Source organism: Prionailurus bengalensis, chromosome E2, assembly GCF_016509475.1.
Source record: "Prionailurus bengalensis isolate Pbe53 chromosome E2, Fcat_Pben_1.1_paternal_pri, whole genome shotgun sequence".
In the NCBI taxonomy this organism is placed as follows: Eukaryota; Metazoa; Chordata; class Mammalia; order Carnivora; family Felidae; genus Prionailurus; species Prionailurus bengalensis.
The window spans coordinates 11,199,413-11,211,196 of NC_057352.1; the positions used below are offsets into that span (position 1 = coordinate 11,199,413).

General features: G+C 54.5%; 2 long non-coding RNA genes across 2 annotated transcripts; both read right to left on the reverse strand.

Moving 5' to 3' along the window:
- Positions 1-14: 14 nt before the first annotated feature.
- LOC122494954 lies at positions 15-3,971 on the reverse strand. The gene is made up of 2 exons (XR_006300300.1): positions 3,851-3,971; positions 15-812 (listed from the first exon to the last, which is right to left on the reverse strand). It is a non-coding gene; the product is annotated as an uncharacterized LOC122494954 (long non-coding RNA).
- A 2,436-nt stretch (positions 3,972-6,407) lies between these two features.
- On the reverse strand, positions 6,408-9,586 carry LOC122494959. Its single transcript, XR_006300304.1, has 3 exons — positions 9,306-9,586; positions 8,379-8,446; positions 6,408-7,331 (listed from the first exon to the last, which is right to left on the reverse strand). It is a non-coding gene; the product is annotated as an uncharacterized LOC122494959 (long non-coding RNA).
- Positions 9,587-11,784: the final 2,198 nt, after the last annotated feature.

Consider the following 11,784-nt stretch of genomic DNA (forward strand, 5'->3'; position numbering starts at 1 on the left):
TGTTTGTTTGGTTCGGTTTGTTTTGGTTTGGTTTTTTGGTAAGGATTTCCGCCCCCCCCCCCACCTTTAGAAGTTTTTGTTTCCATATGGGAGGAGGGGAGGGAGCCTCTGGGCCACCTAGAATGAGGGGCCTCCCCAAAACAACACCCCACCTCTCCTGCTTTCGGTTCCAGATCGGAAGGAAGGGATGGGAGTAGAGGTAGCCGAGGAATCTGAGCTGAAATGGGGTATTCGGAGCAGGGACCCCAGAGTTCCCAGATCTTCTCAGCGGCTCTACCCCTCTTGGAATTGCCCCTTCTAGGTGGGACTGTTCACTGTTCTGTTGTCAGGTTGTTATGGTGGGGGAAGGGGGGGGGGGCGGTGTGCAGTGCCTGCTGGGAATGAGGCCGGCTCTGGGATTGGTCCAGTCCTGTGGGCATGACTCTTGCGGCGGGCCGGAACAACTTCCGGTGGCATCTTCGGTGGTTTTACTTAGAGTGATGGGAATGGAGGTCTCCGTTGGGATGTCACTGAGTCAAGTACTTTCTGGGGTGCTTCTGGCACTCCTTACGATGTCACGGGAAGCAGCTCCCCAGAGGTCACTTCCTGTGATGATAGAAGAGACAGGTACTTCCTATGATGTCTCAGTGAGCCGTCCTTGAAGGCTACTTCAGGGATATCATGGGGGCAAGTACTTCCTGTGGGATCTCCAGGGTATTTCCCGTGACGTCACTGGGATGGAGCATGCACTTCCTGTACTGGGCCATGGCCAGTCACTGACACTCCTTCTCCACTCGCACCCCTCTTTGGTGGGTCGTGGCCCGGGGGTCTTCCTAGGAGGAGAATGAGGGGTGGGACTTGGATCTTATCTGGAGGACTCTAAGGAAAAAGACCCAGTATTGTCAGGGTCACCTCTATCCGAACACGCCAAGTCTGTGAACCCACCTGGCAGCGAGGGGTGGGAGATGGAGCTGGTGAAAACTGCTGTTAAAGACCCCCATTCCCACCCCGCCTTTTGTGTGCATGCTCGTGTCCGCGTGGCTTTGTTCCATTGAGTCTGGTGAGCCAAACGTGTGGTGGCTCTGTCGGGCCATCATGACCCCAGTGTAGAGTTCAGTGAGCCACAGCAGGGTCCCTTGAGCTGGAATGCTCCGTGTGGTCTGAGAGTTTAGATTGGCTTGTGGTTTCCAGCAAGCTGGAGTGCTTTAGTAGTATCGGAGGGATCCGAGTGTCTTGGTGCTCTCTCACCACGGGCCCTGAGGCGCTAGAACGTTCTTTCTGATGGAGTCTGCCAAGCCAGGCAGCCCTGAGAGATGGTTTGGGAGTGGCTTCCCTGAGCACTGCGGCTGTGGTCTGCTCTAAGGCCTTGTTGGCGGGCTGAGATTTCAGGGCCTGACAACGCTATGGACTTAGAATAGCTGAGACCCACCTCTACCCTCGCCCATCTCCCCCTTTCCCTTGGAGACCACCTCCGCTCCCTCCAACCCAAAGCAGGGCCCCCAGTGCCCTGGTTCCATCATCAGCATCTCTGGGGGAGGGGCACCCATGCCCATCCTCTCCCCCATTTGTTCCCCTCCTAGGTCTTCCAGACCCTTCTCTGTCCCATGGCTTTGGGGGAATCAGGCCTCCTCGTCTCTCTCCCACACGAGAGAAGAAAAGCCAGAGACAATTCCCACCCCTAAAGCCTGGGAGACCCCTGCCCCTCGCTAGAGAGCCACCCCCAAATCAAAATGTGAAAATCCCTAGAAAGCAATAGCCTTCAAGGTACCTTGCACTGAATTTCCCACCCCGCCCCTTCCACCTAATGGGAGGCTGTAGCTTGGGCACTAGGGTGACTTTTTTCCATGCCCTCTTCATCTCCAGGGTGGGAGGCAGGCCCCATTTCCCCATCCCCCACCTCCCATCGCTGCTGCCCCCACCCCTAGTCTCCAGACTGAACCCAGATGGAGATTCCAGTGCCAAAACAATTCTTGATGTAACTTTGTACATATCTTCTGCAGGGGGCGGGGGCGGGGGCGGGGGGGGGGGGGCTCTTGGGGTTGGAGGTGGAGGTGGCCCTGTGGGCCATTGCTCCCCTCCACCTCTCAAAAGACCCTACAGTATTTCGCACTATCTCCACCCATAGTGGGTATTGCAGTGTCTAGCTGGAATATCCCCCTACAGCCCCCCCAGGCCCCCATGAGGAGGGGAAGGAGCCAGGGAGAGGCAAAACACGGTCTGGGAGTGGGGAGGTGGGATTTGAAAGTGCTAATTTGCATATCATTTGCATCCTCAGCTGCCCTGGTTCGTCAGATGCTTTCTATAGCCCCTTTCAAGGGGGTCCGGGTCCCAATCAGCAGGACCCAGTAGTCCTGTCACACAGACACGTCTCTGGAGGCTGGGCCTCCCGAAAAACGTTCCCCTGGGGTATGTGTGTGACAACCCTCTCCCTATTCACATTTCTCGGGGACCCCCCTACCCCACCAGCCAGGGGTATCTGAAAGGTAGTTTGCTAGCTCAGTGAGCTAGTTCACTCACCAGATTGGTGAGTGGAGAGCCACACACCTTTCTCCATGTTTACCCTAGGAAACCCCCTCCACCATCCTCCCCAACCCTTGAAAGTCTCTTTGCATTCTGACCTCAATCTTTCGTGCTGCAGTGTGTCCAGAGGGGACACAGATGTGGGGTCAGGGATGGGGATCACTGAAAAACCCACCGCCTCTTTTTTTTCTCCTCTTCCCTGTCAGCCAATCAGATCTCAGAGACTCTGAGTGGCCTCCTTGCACCCTGCTCTTCAGCACCCAGTAGGTGCTTAATAAGTGTTTGCTGCATTAAACTGTCTCCCTGTAACTCCCCATTCGCCCTCCAGCTCCCAACATCTTCCCCCAGAACTTCTCTCTCTCTTTCTTGGGCTCCCTATGGCTTTCTACCTTTTTCTCCTTGTGGCTCCCATCATTACCTGTCCTGTCTCTATCTTTGTCTAAATCTGTCTTTTGCCCTCTTCTCAACCCTCTCAAATCTCTCCCCTCCCCCATTCCCCCAGCAATTAAAAAAAAAAAAAAGTGCCAAACTTCCTTAGAACTGAGCCGCTCTGGGGGGAGGGAACCTCAGATAGAGAGGAGAGAAATGGAGCCATCTCACTTTGAGGAGGCCCCTAAGAGGCATTGAAAAAGTCTGTGGACACTTAGCTAAATTGGGTCCCCCTTCCTCACCCCTCCCACCCTGAGTTTTTCTTAGAATCTTTGTAAGAAAAAAAAAAAAAAAAAGAAAAGAAAGAAAAAAAAAAAACTCCCTCTCAGCTAACCCCTAACCTTTTGGATCCCCCAATTCCACCAGCCGGGGAGAACCCCACTTTGCCTCCTTCAGGCAATTCTGTAGAAACTGGGGAGGAGGGGACAAGCTCAACCCCTCTTCTGTTGGCCTCGAGGGACAGGTGCCAGCTGGATTCCAGAGAAGGACCTCAAAGCACTTAACGAGAAGGGGTTCAACGTGCCAAATTCACCTCCTTCATCCCCCGTCTCAGGGGCCTCTGAGCCAACCTGCCCCAGCCACCTTCTTCTGCCCTGTCCCAACCATCTCTGCATGGGCAAGGAGGCTTCACTGCAATAATTATTAGGGGATCGGAAGGTGAAGATCGTGTGCCACCTTTATCTGCCCTAGCCTGCCCCGGACTTGTAGGTGGGAATTATGGGTATCCCAAGCGGAGTTTGGTAAGAGTCAGACTTAGAGACCGTTGGGGACCTAGACTTGAAAGAACATGGCACCACTTTTCGGAGTGGTATTTCTTCTCCCCTTCTTAACCCCCAAGTCCCGCACTCTCCCCTCTTTCCGTTTCTCTTGCCTACTTCTCCATCCCCCACCCTCTTTACTTCGTTTCTGATTGGTGGCCTACCGTTTGGAAAGTGAGGGGGTTCCCCTGCATTGATGGTCGCTGTGGCAAGACCGGGACTTGAGGTCGTGATACGCGGAGCGGTGGAAAAAGTATTAACTAAGAGCGGCGACGAGGCTGGCTATTGGGGGCGTCCAGGCTGCTGATTGGGTGCCCACCTCTCGCGACAGCCAGGCAGGCCTTCGCTGTTGGCCACGCCCCTGCCCCGCGCCGACTTTGAAACTCCGAGGCCGGCTATCGCGAAAGCCTGAACCGGATGTCACGATGGGGAGGACGGGATCGCGATGCCCAAGTTGGGGCACCGAGGGCCGGGGACCCAAGTTTACGGCTCTCGTGGAGTCGCGACACCCAGCCCTGCTATCTGATCCCTCTACACTGCAGTCAGCTGTCTGGACGCCGTGGTGGAGGGGCTTCTCTCGGTGGCGCCGCGGCTGGTGTGTGTCAGGTCCGTCTCAGTGGCCCCTGCCAGTCGCGTTGGGGATTGCTGGGTGGCAGGGAGGGAGATGGGGAACGTCTCTGTGGGGGTGTGGGGGGGGTGGGGGGTGGGGGCTGCTGTTTTTTAACCCCTTCTCAGCCAGTCCAGGACATTCTTGTCTCTCAGAGATAAGTGGGGGGGACCGCCTAATCCCCCTCCCGCACACCTTTCCTCCTCCCTACCCCACCCCCCCAAAACCACCAACCTCTCATATTCTAAGTGACTCCATCACCACCGGCCACCGGGACCTGCGGCCTCATTGCTCCAGCCCGCCCCACTCGACCGTCAGACTCGCTCATCGAACTCTTTTTGATTAACCCTTTCTGTGTTCATCCCACGGAAAACTGTGTGTCCGGCGAGGGGGAGGGGGGAGGCGAGGGGCAGCAGCTACCTTTCCTCCATCTCCTCCCACCGCCCATGCCTCCCCACCCGCACCCCATCCCATGGCCTACCCCATCCCTCACCTTAGGGTCCTCCCCGCCCCGGGGAGAGTGACCCTTTATAAATCTCTCTGCTGTTTGGCTTTGTCCCTTTCAAAGGCGGGGCCAGGGGCGTGGCCTCCTGCACGCGGAGCGCTGACTCCGGCCCCAGTCTTATCTGTCCCCTCCCCCCACACTCCCCACCCCTTCATTGTAAATAGTCACTTTTGTACTGGGTTTGAGCCAGGGGACGTGGGGAGTCATTTTTTTTCTTTGTGTTGACATCTCAGGCCCCTGGAGGCATGGCCCACATTCCGGTTACATTTGGGAGAATCCCAAGGTGGGTCCTCTCACCTGCCCCCAGTGCCGAGGATTTCAAGATATCAGTATTACCCCCAGAGGAATGCGGTGCACCGATCCCCTCCACGGGGAGGTGGGAGAGGCGTGGCAAAGGTGTAGTCTGACGGGATGTCTCGGTTGTCCCCATCTATGAAATGGGTTGGTCCTCCAGGTTCCCTGGGGAGCCTCGGTGAGCTAATGGTGGAGTTAGCATCTCTCTTTGCCCCTTTCTCTGTTTGGGACAGATAGGGTAGGAGAGTGGAGGCGAGGGGATGACTGTCTACGGAGAACAGACCGCTAAATCCTTACTGGGGACCTTAAGCTAGCTTCTCCCACGCCTGTTCTCGCTCTTGGACAATGGGGGGATTGGAGGACCTGTGAGGTCCCTTGGGTATCCCCAATCCTTACATTAAAGGCCCAAGCCCAGAGCTGGCCCGCTGCCTGCTGTCCCACATTCCCACATTCCATGTCTTGGGCCCAGACCATCCGCCATGTGGCCATGCCTCCAGTGCCTCCATTCAACCCCCCTCTAACTGATTCCTTCCATCCTCTGCGACCAGAGAAGCCGCCCACCTCCCCACCTCCCCCCCCACCCCCACCCCCCACCACCTCCAGAAGCTCCTGGCTGGGGCCCACTGCCCTCTCCCTCCCCCCTCCCCACATTGCCATGCCTGGGCCACGCCCACCCCCCCACCCACCACCCCCAGTGTCCGTCGTGTGACCTAGTGCACCATGTATTAGCTTCCATGGCCCCCACCCCGGCCCCCACCACACCCCTCCCCCCCTCCCTCGGCGACTTCACCTTTTTTTGCCGCGATAAACGCCATCTCAGCATCTGTGTCTAATGTTGTCTTTTTTGCTTGACATCACACACTCCTTCTTAACCCATCCCCTTCCCTCTCCCTCCTCCCCACACCTCCACCCTCATCCTAAATTCTTTCCCCCTTTCCCTCGAGGGCTCTGGGTATCCAGGGGAGGGGGTGGGGGGACCCCTGAGGATGGGCTCAGGAGGGGGAAAGAGGGGAGGGGTGGATTATTCTCTCTGGACTGGGCCAGCACCCAGAGCAAATGTGTCAGAGGGGAGCCAGCATCCAGGTTTAGGTTGGGGGGGGGGGGGGCTCAGTGTCCAATCAGGAGGGTCGACGCCACTACCTGCACCACATATAGTCAGCACGACGGCGACGGCCGCGCAAAGACGCTCCTGGACCCAAGTCCACACGCACAGCATTGCAAACGCACAGCCCCACAGCCCCGAGCAGAGTCAGGATAGCCTGGGGTTACGGTTTTGGAGTCAGGTAAGATCTGGATTCAGATCCCAGTGCTGCTATGTAACCCTGGGCCTTTGCCCCTCAGAACCTCCATCTCCCTATGTATGAAACGGAGACGTTTTTAATGTTATTTCTACGGTCGATACTAGGATTCAATACACCATCCGCTTAAAAAAAAAAAAAATACTGAGCACGTACAATCTATAAGGCACCATTCTGGGTGCTGGAGATAAAGCGGTTAACAAAACAGACCCAGATAGCTCTGCCTTCATGGAGCATAGATTCTCCTGGAAAATCTGGAGATTCTTCCTTAGCACAGAACCTGGCATGCGGGACTAAAACCAATTCAGAGGTTGCAAACCATCGGCCAGCAGGCCTATCTGGTGCACACGCAATCTCGTTGGGCCCGAACAGCGGTTTGTGTGAATTTGGTGCCAGCATTTAAACCTTGGGAGACTTCCGAAAATGTGGGTTGCAGGACCCTCTTGAGGCATCAGATGCGCCATCTCTGGTGAGAGCCACGTGGCCAGAATTGGCTGGAGTGGGCCAGTCACTACCCCTCATCCAGGGCAGGCAGCATCAGCACCCCCCCACCCACCCTACACTCTGTTTTTGTCACCTGCCTGGCCCCTGGACACATTTGAGTTTGCAACCCCTGTGGTAAACGTGTAATACCAAGCCCCTTACATTTTGGAGGTGTCAGAGATGGCTGGGCAGGTGATGATGTCCCGAGCACGAGGAAGAATGGCATTGGAGTTGGAGAGACAGGTTTAGGGTGAGGCCAGACGGGCTGGTTCCGGTGTGACCGGGGCGCCTGGCTTCCTCTCTCTGGGTCTCAGTCTCCACGTATGGAAAATACCCTACAAAGGTGTACTTACCCTTCTGGAATATTCCAGAAGGATTCCACGAGCGCATCACCCCATCAGTACCTGACACAGAAGAGATGCTCAGCACACGGTGGTCACTTGTAGAGACCCCTCCAACTGAAAAATAACAATAAGAGGATTCTAGGGAAGAACAGAAACCGAGAGAGGGGCTAGGAGGAAGGAAACTGAGGCTAGGACAAAGTGAGAAAGCAAGTAGCAGACGTGGAGAAGAGTCCTCAGCTGCTCGGGGTGTGGTTTGTTTGTTTTTTTCATTCATTCAGTCAACCATCCATTCATTCATTTGTTCCGCAGACATTTATTGAGCGCCTGCTATGTTCTCAGGCCTAGGGACATGGCAATGGCCCTGATAGGTCACTGTTCTCGTGTTGCCAGCCCGAAAGCCACATCCGCACCTCTTAGCACACAGTCGATGCTCAAAAGTCTACCATTCCTGGCCCCACAGGCACATCTGGTCCTGGTCTGTGGCCTACAAGTATTGCCTGGTATTCAGAACTATTGCCTAGCCGGGCCATTTTCTGGAAAAGTCGAGGACTTTTCCACCAGGCAGCTGGGAACTTCGAAGGGATTTGAGGGAGAGGGTGGAGTGTGGTCTCTAGTCTGCCGTGTGACTTTGGGAATCTCTCTGACCTCTCTGACCCAGGAGGTGGAAAGGAGAGAGACGAGGTCAGGATGTAGGTGAGTAATGGGGGATTCCTGACTCCCTCAAAGCCTCCAAACCTTCTCCTCTGGAGGGGGGGGGCGGATTTTAGGGGTGCAGGGTGGCCTCAATGAGAAGACAGATGAAGAAAAAAGAAGGAGTTGCCTGGAGGAGGGAGACGGCCCCTGAGGCAGGGCTGGGAGGGGAGGAAGGAGGGAAGAACGGGGCCTGGGTCCGGGGATGGGGGTCTCCGGAGTGGCTCTGAGAGAGCACATCAGAGCAAGGTCATTTGGAGAGAACAGAGAAGGTAGAGGTGGACCGGCAGAGAGGGAAAGACAAGCAGAAACACGAAACAGACAAGAGACAGAAACAAGACAGGGATGGGGATACGGTTGCCAGATGTAGCATATAAAAATACAGTATGGCCGGTGACCTTTGAATTTCAGATTTAAAAAAAATTTCCTTAAGGAGAAATATGTCCCGTGCAATGTTGGAGCTATACTTACACTAAATATTAGCTGTTGCTTATCTAAAATCCAAAGGCAGCTGGGCATCCTGGATTTTATCCGGCAACCTTAAAAGGAAGAGAACACAGAGGTCTGAGGGGCATCAGCGACGCCAGGACAACTAGTCAGAGGAGTCAGGTCGTCTGGGTCCACTTTCTGGAATCCTAAAGCCGGTGTGCTTGGCTCAGCGCCCCCCTCTCTCCCCGGGTCCCCTTCTCTCTGCCCCTGGGGCTCCCTCTCTCTGTGCCAGTCTCCCCAGCTCTCTGCCTCTCAGACCCCTCTCTTTTCCACTCCGTTTCCCCCTCCTGCAGACAGTCTCTCTGTTCCCTCCATTCCTCTTCCCCCTCCAGTCTTGCTCTACCCTCAGGCATCTGCCTCAGACATCAAAGGTGATTGACCCACCAGGTCACCCTTCCCCAAGTGAAGTGGGCTTCGGGGCAAGTGACAGGCAGGTGGGGAGTGCATTCAGGGACACTACTGTTTTCCTCAGTCAGGGCTGTGGACGCTTGGGGCTGGGAGGGGGAAGAGACAGTCTACTGGAAAAACTCTCCATCAGCAGGCCAGGCCTTGGGGAGTCTGGCAAGTACAGACCTCCCCAGGGTCCCCTCCATCCTCCTATCCCCAACTGTGACTTAGTCTTTCTAAAGCGTCCTCTCCACCAAAACGCCCCATTGCAGCATTCTGGAGAGAGCTCGGCCACATGGTTTCTGGCCCCCTTGCCCTTGCCTCTGTCTCTCTCTCTCTCTGCCTCAGTTTACCTTCAGTACCTCTCTGGGTGTCTGTCTCATCACATCTGCCTCCTTCCATCGCTCTTTTTCTCCCCCCCACCTCTTTTTTTTTTTTTTAATTTCATCTCCTTGTATCCCTCCAGGGCTCTGCCTCTCTGCTCGCTTCCGCTGGGGGGGGGGGGGGGGGATCTCTGCGTACCTCTCTGAATCACTTTCTGTTTCTGCCCGCCTCCGCATCTCCTTCTCCCTGTGTACCCATTATCGCTGAGTGGCAGCGAACAGAATCCACTCCGGCCAGTGTAAACTTATTAGGGGACACAGAGCCTGTATGAAGAAACTCTCCAGGCTGAGCCTTCAAGGCACTTCCAAATCTACCCTCCAGAAATAGCCGCCCAGGAACTGCTGGTCCTCCTGCAAGATCAGGAAGCCAGCCGCTGGGCTCCGCAAGGGCACCAGCCCTGGGAGCCAGTGGAGGCAGGGGCGGCGGCCTCGCGGCTACCTCCCTCCCCGCAGACTTTAGTTAGAAATTCAAGCTTCCCGCGAAGGCATCTGATTGGTGGACCCTAAACCTACTTCCGGAACGGCCAACCACAAGGTATTCTGGGAAGTGTAGTTTTTTTTTTTTTTTTTTTTTTTTTGGCTTGCCAGTCTGCGGTCGCAGGAAAGCGCTGCGGAAGACTGGGACAGACGCTACGCGGAAGAGATGTTGGGGGGACCCGTTTTCTCCCCATTACCGCACGCCCTCTTTCTCTGTCCACCTCTCTTTCTATGTGCATGTGTTTCCCGCCTTCCGTCTTTCAGTTTGTCTCTATTTTTCTCTTTTTTGCCTCTTTTTCACCGTCCAGTCGTATTTCAGTCCTTCCACCTCTATGGCCTTCTCTGTCTTCTTTCTTCGCCACTGGCCGTGCCAAGCCCCACTGCGTTCCTGCCTCATCCCCACCTTTATCCCCAGTTCCAGCCCCAGTGTTGAGCAGAGTCTCCCTCCTGGCCCTCACCCCATTCTCAGCTGGACTGGAAGCTGAGAGTTCGAAAGCAGGGAATATATGGATGTCCCTGGTTCCAGGAACAAGCTAGGAAAAGAACCCAGGCTCTGACCTTACTCAGCTGCTCTCCCTGCAGGTGGGCAACGTGAACCACAAGTTGGGTGAGTTCCTGGCCAGGGCTGAAGTGGCCACAGAGGTTTAGGGACAGAGCTAGATATAATTGAACTGTTGGCCAGATATAATTGAACACTCCTGGCAGCTCTGGCCACGGCCACCTGCTCCCATCTGCACTATTCTTTCTCTGACCCAGTCATCCCAGAACCACCGGGAAATGGAGCTGCATCTTTCTCAGGAAGCACATGGTCATTCAAAAGGTATTAAGTGTCTACTATATGCCAGGCACTGTTCTAGACATTGAGTAACAAAAAGAGACAATTCTTCTTATCCTGGGGACCTTATACATCATGGGGGGCGGGGGGGGGGAGAGAGATGGACAATAAACAAATAAGTAAATCACACAGTACACTAGGTGATAATACACATCATAAAGAAACATGAAGCAGAGAAGGGAAACTGAGAATTCTGGGAGAAAGAGGCATTGCAATTTTCAATAAGGTGAATGGTGAGGCTTTACTGGAAATATGACATGTGAGTACATACCCGAAAGACGTGGCGGTGGGCATGTGGGTACCTGGGGAAAGAGCATTCCAGGCAGAGAAAACAGCAAGTGCAAAGGGCCTAGGGTGGGATGTCCCTGGAGTATGTGTGGAATAGCAAGGAGGCCAGGGTGGCTGGAACAGAGTGAACAAGGAAAGGGTGGGAGGAAATGGGGTCAGAAAAGAGAGAAAAGGGGCCATATTATTTAGGATCTTGGGGGCTAGTGTAGGACTTCTACTTTTCCTCCTAGTGAGATAAAAGCCATGGGAGGTTTCTGAGCAGACTGATGTGAGCCGACTCAGGTTTTAACAAGATCCCTTTGGGTGGGGGTGGGGGGGGTGGCTAGAGAGTCAACAAGGAGCCTAGGGAGAGGGTGACTGAAGAAATCCAGGAAGAAGATGATGGTGACTGAACCAGATGGTGACTGTGGAGGCAGAAAGGAGTAGTCAAACACTGATAGAACATGAAGGGAGCACTGTTAGCATTGACTGGCGGACTGGGTGTGGGGAGTGAAAGAGAAACAAAAGTCAGGGATGACTCCAACTTACATGAAACTCTTAGCGCCAAAGTTTGGTTCCAGTTAAGATTAGAAATTCAGAATCAGGCTAAGGCTAAGCTTAAGGATCAGTAGCAATCAGTATTGGTGGATGGAGTTTGGTTTGGGGTTGAAGACAGGGTTAAGATTCAGGGTACAGGATGGGGCACCTGGGTGGCTCAGTCGGTTGATTTGACTGACTCTTGATTTCAGCTTAAGTCAAGATCCCAGGGTCGTGGGATGAAGCCCTGAGTGGGGCTCTGTGCTGGGCATGAAGCCTGCTTAAGATTCTCTCTCCCTCTCCCTTCTCTCTCTCTCTCTCTCTCTCTCTCTCTCTCTCTCTCTCTCTCTCGTTGAAAAAAAAAAAATTCAGGTAAAGGTGACAACCAGCCTAGTGTTTGGGTTATGGCTATGGTTGGGGTTAGGGCTGAGTACACAGGACCTGGGTACTCAGACTGGGTATAGAGTTAAGACAGCTAGAATCAAAATCAAGGCTAGGATTG